Source organism: Schistocerca nitens, chromosome 4, assembly GCF_023898315.1.
Source record: "Schistocerca nitens isolate TAMUIC-IGC-003100 chromosome 4, iqSchNite1.1, whole genome shotgun sequence".
Taxonomy (NCBI): domain Eukaryota; kingdom Metazoa; phylum Arthropoda; class Insecta; order Orthoptera; family Acrididae; genus Schistocerca; species Schistocerca nitens.
In genome coordinates this window covers 681149454-681158922 of record NC_064617.1, presented here as the reverse complement: position 1 = coordinate 681158922, position 9469 = coordinate 681149454, and positions in this window count along the sequence as shown.

The window sequence follows — 9469 nt, the reverse complement described above, 5'->3', positions numbered from 1 at the left end:
GGAGTAACGAAGATTTTTGTGAGGTAAGTGATTTAGTGATTTGTGAAAGGTATAGTTTAATGTTACTCAGGGCCATTTTTTTGTAGGGAATTCTTAAAGTCAGATTGCGTTGCGCTAAAAAAATATTGTGTGTCAGTTTAAGCACAGTCCTGTATAAATTGTTCAAAGGGGATGTTTCATATGTCGACCCTTAGCCGAGGATACCTCACTGGAATCTTCTGATTTTTTTCTTGTAGTTTGTATAATTAGTGTAGCTTTTGTTTATTGGCAGCGCGTAATTATAGAGAGAATTTCCATTGTAGTTGTAGTTTTTCATTGTTGTACAGTAAAACAGTTGTGGCATGCATGTAGATTTGCACCAAGTATTTCGCAGCTGCAATTAACTAGATATTATTTTCAGTGTTATGTTAATGTGTTCTCTTATTTTTGCTCTTCAAATTGTGTTTTTCTGTGTTGTCGTGTGAAATACTGTGACAATAATGGCGTGTGAAAAACGTAATACTAGGCTCCAAAGTAAACTGCGAAATGACAGTGAAAACGAAAGCAGTGTGTTAGCGCCACCGAGTAATGAATTAACTGATGTTCAAAGTAATAATTTGGTAATTGTGCATAGGGAAATGGAGCGGGCGGCAAACAATGGCGTAGACAGTGAAACAATTAGTGAGCAGGGAAGCATTATCGATCGGTCGGTCGGCAACAGCTCGCCTCAGGAATCCGAAATGACAGGACACAATTTCGCAAATACTGTAGATTCAGGTTCTGGGTCATCACCGTTTTCTCAAATGTGTCAAAAGACATTTTCTGCTTGTCAAAATGTGAATGTTGCCGGTGCAAATGCACTGCCGAAAAGCGTAGAGAAACAGATTCCAGACACTAATACATTATTATTGCAATTAATGCAACAAATGGAACAAAATCAGAGACAAATGGGACAAAATCTTAAAAAGTTAGACACAGTGGAACAAAATCTTAAAAAGTTAGACACAGTGGAACAAAATCTTCAAAAGTTAGACACAATGGAACAACACCAGAGACAAACACAGCAACAGTTACACGCAATGGAACAAAAGCTTCAAAAGTTAGACTCAGTGGAACATAAGCTTGAACAAACACGTGAAGATTTAACTACTGAGTTACATAACATCGAATCGAAATGTCAAAAAGTCTGTAATGACGTAAAAACACAAATTTGTGAGCATTTTCAACCTATTTTTTCGCGGCATGAAAATGCATTACAGAATCACGAAGCAGCCATAAAAGAACTGCAAACCATTGTTCATGAAAATCACGACACCTTGCAAGCTAAAATTTACTCAGTTGCATCTACCGATTCGGTTACGCAACTTGCAAAAACTCAGGAAAATTTAAAGGACACAGTAAATACTCTGAAATTTGGTTCAGAAAAACACACTGAGGAAATAAGTACACTATCGGAGAAAGTAGCCGAACTTTCGGATCAGGTCACTAACTTATCTACAAAGGTAGATGATGATCTGAATGACACAAGACCTGTAGCCTTCACTGACACAGAAGAGTATGAACAAATTAGAAAATTCAAACAAAATCAAAATCAAATCAATACACAGTACAAAAGAGAAATCCGGGAAGTACAAGATCATTTGGCACAAGTAATACAAAAATTACATATTTCAGAGGACACTCGCGCTCCAGTACGGGAAGAGGGACATAGAAATACGGAACAGACACAAAATAACAACACAGGGCACTTCGGAAATTATGAAAGAAATTGGCAAAGTACACCGAATTTTGAGATGGAACCGCCGAAACGACGTAACAATGACCGACATGCGACTTGCCGACATGATGATTTTGACTATAAGCTGTTCATTACTACACGTAAATTCAAAACATTTAAGAATTCTGGCAACGACATTCATCCACAAGCATGGCTCCATCAATTCTCTCATTGTTTTCCTCCCAACTGGTCGTTAGAACACAGATTAGAATTTATGTGTGGCTACTTAGAGAATGAACCAGCTGTAAGAATGTGATCGGTCATTCACGATTGCCACAGTGAAGGAGAATTTTATCATGCCTTCCTCTCAGCATATTGGTCTCAAGCTACACAAGACCGAGTAAAACATAGCATCATGATGATGAAACACTTTGAACAATCTGAATTTTCCAGTCTTGTCAAATATTTTGAAGACATGTTGCATAAGAATCAGTATCTTTCAAACCCATACAGCCCCTCAGAACTCATCCGCATTTGCTTACTCAAATTGCCTGAACATCTACGACATATTATTTTAGCAGGACGTTGCAAAGACGACATTGAAGCTTTTCAGGGTCTGTTACAAGAATTGGAAATTGACACTGACAATTGCGGAACGCGGAAACAGGAACATAACAACTACAGGTCACATACGTCACAATTCCGTGACGACAGAAACAATAACGGGACACGACAAGACTATTCTCACAACACAAATCGTGACCAAAACAGACACCACCCGTATGAGAACCACTGGCAGAGTAATAGTTACAGAGAAAGATCGCATTTCCGTAGTAATGAATATGACAGAGATAACCATAGAAACAGACAATGTGGTAATCAGAACTATTATTATGAAGGGAGACAGAATAATTTCAGACGCAACAGTTCAGAGCACAGTTATGATTCAGGGAGAAATACTCCACCACATGATCGACAAACAAGAAACTATGTAAACTACCGACATAACGACAGACCTGAATTCCATCAGAACTGGCGGGATTCAAACAGAGCAGGGCACTTTCGACAACGTGAATTTGTAGAAGCTAGGTCTCCTAATCCCAATAACGACGCGCGCCAACAAAGAGACAGACAATGACCCGCACAGCAGGCAGCCGCGTGCGCCAGCTGGCTCAGGGAAAAATAACATAGACGCTAACCTTGAGAAAAATTCCAGTATTCTTTACCGACGTATACCACTTGACAATTGCGTTAAAGTTGAAACTCTGCGTACTAGGAAGAGTAAAGGTTTACACCACATTTCACATGTAAAACCGTTTATTGAAAGATAATCTGCTTTTTAACTTTGTCTTTGCCATATGACTTTTCACTTTACATTGCTAGTAAGCTTTGTCAGACTTAGAATCTGTTAACATACAACAATGTTTGAAGTTAAATATCCAGTCAAGAACCAAGAGAACTTATTTAAACAGAAATTACGAATGCATTGTTATTGTGAACACACGACACAGTGTTGTTGTGTGTGTGCATTCTTGCTTGTTTGTTGCACGATTACGTAACGACTATAAGTCTCACGTACTTAGAACATTTACCAGTACTGCTAATGAGATTTTAATGCAACATTTTGGTTTATTTGAAAATACATTCTGAATTTAAAGTGGTTTCTGAGAGATACCAGATGACACAGAGGTTAGTTTATGTGACAGCTACTCGATTTTATCACGACGCTACTAATGAGTGACAATTTACAATGTTGCTTTTGCGGTGTATCTGTTTTATATCTGCACAGTTTTCTGAATTCTTCTGGAAAGAAAAACATGTTTTAGTAGTAACTTTTGTGGTATAGCAACAATGAGACAGTCTTTTTCGTGGCACAACAATATGTTACAGTACAGTACTTTCTTCATCACAACAATAAGCGTAATAACTACGATATGTATACACAAAGCATTTCACTTTTGTTTATCATGAGGTAAGTAAATTGACTTCTGCAGAACTTAGCTTTTGGAGGACAATAAATACGAGACTTCCACAGAGATTATCTTACAACATGACGCACAGTTTAGCGCTACAGTACACGTATTTGAGTGATTAATTTCGCACTTAAAACATGTTTTTTAAGATATTTGAGGTGCAATGATACAAGGGTTTTCCGTGATACATTTCATTCCATTGCTGTAATCTGTAACACCTGAGGGTATAATTACATTAATCCTCAGGGGGGGTACACGCTTACTTTGTGTACCATGTGTTTGGCAAGCACAAGGAGCCCTAGCTAATATGGTATTTGCTTATAAAACTTTACACATCGGTACCATATTTCCCGAATACATAAATTACACAGCTATCTGATCATTTAACTGACAGATAAAGATATTTTTTATTACATCAGTGACAGATGTTTACGCAATTACACAGTTGGATAACTTCACACTTATGAAACTGTATTTTGTCTGTACTTTGTGAACTGTTCATATTTTTTCAGAACCATTGTGATATTATGAGAGCTTTGAATGATATATTTGGTATGAGATCATGATTTTTAAAGTACGTTTGAGGTAGATGACACTATTGAAATGAGCAGAGAATTTTTTTTAGGTTTTGAAATTATTGGAGGAAGCTACAACGATTTTGAGAATTGACTGAGATGTTATGATATTATTACGACGACGATGTGTACTATGCTGTTGAGATATGTTTATGATCAATAAGATGATGCTACCGTATATGAGGAATAAGAAGTATGTTGGAAACCAAGAATCGTACTTTAAGAGTTATGAAATGTGTGTAAATGCGTGACTGTATCACAATGCTGACGAATATTTTCTTTTTTGACACTTATATTTATAGGATTTTGTTTCTACAGATTTGCAACGCTAATTCTTGACCTGTGAAATATTTTTATATGAGACTGTCAATGTATCGGAAACTGCTGTCGTAAATATTTCCGTACGAAAGTTAAGTGACCATCTGCACGTAATGTGTCGTGGGCACCCAGCTGTGTCAGACGCCTGGAGAAAAAAGCCATTATTGCAAGCCCTTTTCAGCGGCACAGGTAGAAAAAAAAAGGGAGGCCATTATTCTCGCTATTGACGTTCCTTTGTAGAAAGCATCGCAAAAACGACACGGTCGAACTTGAAAACATATGATTACACTGTGGAGCTCTTAATTTATGATATTTACTGCAATGAAATGATGAGAAACATTTCACATCTATTGTCTTTCTAGTTGAAAGATTGTTTATTGCACTATGAAATGCCACATGGCAAGTGAATGACGTTTCACGCCTTGCTTTGCCTATTTTGTTTAATATCTAGTTTCTAGCTGCACTGCAGCATTGGTTAAAATAAAATTTTATAGATGTACTAATATAAATATTTTCTGTCTACAGATCCAGTAAATAATAGTTTTGTGATCTACTTCCAAGAAAACGATGGCACATAAATAGACATTTCCCTTCACAGGACTTGCATAAATAATTTCTTTACGATTTGGTAACTTATCTGCTAGTGTAAGTTCTCGTGATGCATCACTCTAGTGTTAAGATGTGACATAGGTATTAGACATGGCCATTTTTAGTGTAATACTTTTTCTGCTTGAACTTTGTCATGTTTAGGTATAAGTTATGCTGTTTGCCAGGAATAGTGCTACTGAATTTTAATTTGTGTTACTCTTCTAAGCCAGTTTTACTACTGATTTATTTTTCTTGTTTGCTGCTCATTGCCTTATATTAGTTGTAATTTATGCTGCTTGCTTCGCCATTTGTCTTTTTGATCATTGCTGTTTGTGTTAATTGTTTTGTGCTGCTGCATTGCCTCGTCCCTTAGTTTAGCATCTGAGCTCAGTAGATTTAAGTTAGCTTAAGAGGGGTAGACTATATAAGAACCTAACTATGGAGAATAGGGAAAGAATGCATTGAAAGTTATATGAAAACGATTTAGGCCAAAATGAGTATTGTACAATGAGCCATAATTATTTTGAAAGAAATATGGTTAGAATACAGAAAAGAGGTATAAATAGGACTTTTTGGGAATAATGATGAATGAAGGGAGATCTCCGAGAAGTAAAGAAAGTTTTGTTTGCAAAATACTGCAGTAAAACAAACCCTGTCCTTTCCTTTTGTATTATTATGCTATGTGTTTGTGTACCCTTGTGTATTTGTGTACTTCCTGTCTTTAGTTGTTTATCTGATAAGACCTATGTTGTAGAATTTTTCTAATACTATGTTATTTACTTTGTAAAGATGTTTAGACATTATTTATTCTGGTTTGTTGCTCACATGTGAAGGTGATGTTTCAAAAGTTCTTCTGATCTTTATGTGTTTACTTATGTCATAATTCCTGTAACACTGATGTATATGTTTATTTCTATTCTTTTGTAAAGCCCCTATTACTACAAATGTTATCTGTATTGTTATGTTCTTTAATAATGTATTTTGTACCTTTGTAATTGTATTCTTATGTTATAATATTATAATTGACACCAGTTCTTCAAATTAAGTATCATTTCACTGCACACATGTCTGTTGGTCATAGTATATGGACAATATGTGAGAAGTAGGGACTTTTAGTGTTTGCACGTGTGTTAATAATTCAGCAAGGGACTGGATAACAGCATTGCTGGTTCTAAGGACAATTCCAAAAACTTTGTGAGTGCACAAGTGGTGGTTTATGGACTTGCTATATTCTCCGCAAGAATCTTCGATGATGATTGTGCACCTGCACAGTCACAACAGATGGCTGCTGGCCATCTCTACAAGGACTACAGTGGGTCTGCATCTTTGATGACCCACCAGTACCATTATCTCTACAAGGACTACAGTGGGTCTACATCTTTGATGATCCATCAATACCATTATTTCTACAAGGACTGCACTGGGTCTGCACCTCTGGTGGTCCACCAATACCGTAATCTCTACCAGGACTACAGTAGGTCTGCTCTGTGATGACCTACCCACCAATACTCTTCAAAACTTCGACTGACTCCGCTGTGGGTTTGCTCTGTTGTGGCCCATTACCTGTCTGCATGTCAAGAGTCAGCACTGTCTTTCCGTTGGAAGGACAACACTACTGATTCAAGATTGCATGGAAATCCACTACTTCCGTGTGCATTTTCTTTTACTGCTCAGACTTTGAGAAAAACACTGCAATGTGATGAATGATCAGGACTGTCTTTATGGACTGTGAGAAAATTTTAGGTTTTGACCAACATTGAATCAATAAGTGTGTGCATTTGATTTCTTTGTTATTGTAATTGTGAAAAAATTTTTTAACAAATATGTATTGGCCAGTGCCTTAAAACAATTTGTAAAATTTTTTGTGGGGAGCATGGGGGCTATGTAAGTATGCTGTTTAGGTTTTTTTAATTGGTAACGCCACCTCTGTATGAAAATCACTGGCTGTGCTGTGTGCAGTCTGTGGCTGCTTTGCATTGTTGTAATACTCGCCATTGTAGTGTTAGGCAGCTGGCTGTGAACAGCGCGTAGCGTTGCGCAGTTGGAGGTGAGCCGCCAGCAGTGGTGGATGTGGGGAGAGAGATGGCGGAGTTTTGAAATTTGTCATGAACTGCTATATTTATAAATGATGATATCAAGGTAAATACATTGTTTGTTCTCTATTAATATCTTTCATTTGCTAACTATCCCTATCAGTAGTTAGTGCCTTCCATAGTTTGAATCTTTTATTTAGCTAGCAGTAGTGGCGCTTGCTGTATTGCAGTAGTGGGAGTAACGAAGATTTTTGTGAGGTAAGTGATTTAGTGATTTGTGAAAGGTATAGTTTAATGTTACTCAGGGCCATTCTTTTGTAGGGAATTCTGAAAGTCAGATTGCGTTGCGCTAAAAAAATATTGTGTGTCAGTTTAAGCACAGTCGTGTAAAATTGTTCAGAGGGGACGTTTCAGTCTCATCATCATAAAGTATTCCAACTTCCCACTGAAAACAAGTAAAGTGTACTGCCTCATCTCAAGCAGCCAGACACAGATTGAGTCCTTTTTCCTCCAATTCCAAGGAAGAGATGGTCGTTGGATGACTTAGGATAGTGGAGGTAACCCAACTGACGTATTTTCCCTCCAAAATTTTCCCACCGTTTTGTTAGGTTAGCGGAGATAGCCAAGAGACCTATTTTCCCCGCCAAAATTTGAACTTCCCGCCATTTCTTAAGGAGGGGAGGGGGTTAGGGTAGTGGAGGCAATCCAAGTGACCTTTTTCCCGCCAAAATTTGTTCTTCCCGCCATTTTCTTGGGGAGGGGGGAGGGGATGGGGAGGGATAGATTAGTGGAGGAAGCCCAATTGACCATTTTTTCCCGCCAAATTTTAACTTCCCGCCATGATATCATGTAATGTTGCCACATCTATCACCACTATCTTGGATCCGTCATCTTAAATAAATTTTGCAACAATGCAACATGGGGCCATACGATCTTTGTCCTACTACTTGTGTACCTCTAGTGCCACCAAACAGCGTCAAGTGACAAACGAGTACTTATGTGCTACGGATTATTAAACAATATATCTGGTATTTGTTTTCTACTCGTAGCATATGGATGCTTTTGTGATGCGCCATTTCATTGCTGTCTCTCTTGTTACATTACTATGTATCCTCTGTTCCACAGGTATCTGACGATGGGGTGACCCGAAACGTTTAGTATTAAAGTCAATTTTTACCGATTGGGACATTTTACGAAGTGACCTACGTAGCAGTACTCTTTTAACTATAAATTTGGATTACCGCATTGCAATCTGAAATGCTATCCTGCTGAAAGCGTGACCAGTGTCTTACCAAAGTGCTACACCATTCGGCCATAGTACTGGATCACTGTATCCTCATTCAAAACTACGGGGCTCGTTCCGGGTCCATGCGATCATTTATGGCTATCTGCAATGAGGAAATAAGGTGGCGTCAAATGTAATCCTCCTTGATCTTTTATTAAACTCTCAATATAACGACGCATTCCTCGTGCGACGTTTAGGACCTCTAGGTTTTATGAACCTCATCAAAGGTAAAAGAAAAATTTATGAGCCATCTAAAGCCGTAATAAAATGTGAGGCTCAAACTTGTTTCGGATGCTGCATGATGAAGTCACTCAGATATTCTACAGCTTCTCTTAATCTCTACAACCAAACAGCGAGAACATTTCTTCATTAATTGCTTCTCGTACCCTACAAACTGAGTAATGAAGGTACGTTAAGAGAACAGAACATGAGGACAGTTGTATGGATCGTGAAAGTGAGTAGAATGGAGAACTTCGATGCGCCACAAAGAAGATTAATGTTTGTGACCATATACTATTGGTGAAACGCAAGTCCAAAACGCAACACACCTCAAAAAACCTGCTAGGGAAAAAATTATATAGGGAAATGCAGAAGCAAGACAAAATAAAATAGCCAAAGTTAGTGTTGCAAACGAAAACTAGTTTTGTTGTTGTTGTTGTTGTTGTTGTAGTCTTCAGTCCTGTGACTGGTTTGATGCAGCTCTCCATGCTACTCTATCCTGTGCAAGCTTCTTCATCTCCCAGTACCTACTGCAGCCTACATCCTTCTGAATCTGCTTAGTGTATTCATCTCTTGGTCTCCCTCTACGATTTTTACACTCCACGCTGCCCTCCAATACTAAATTGGTGATCCCTCGATGTCTCAGAACATGGTTCATTCAGTTTATCCAGGTCCCATCTCCTTAAATTCCCACCTTTCTGCAGTTTCTTCAGTTTTAATCTACAGTTCATAATCAATAGATTGTGGTCAGAGTCCACATCTGCACCTGGAAATGTCTTACA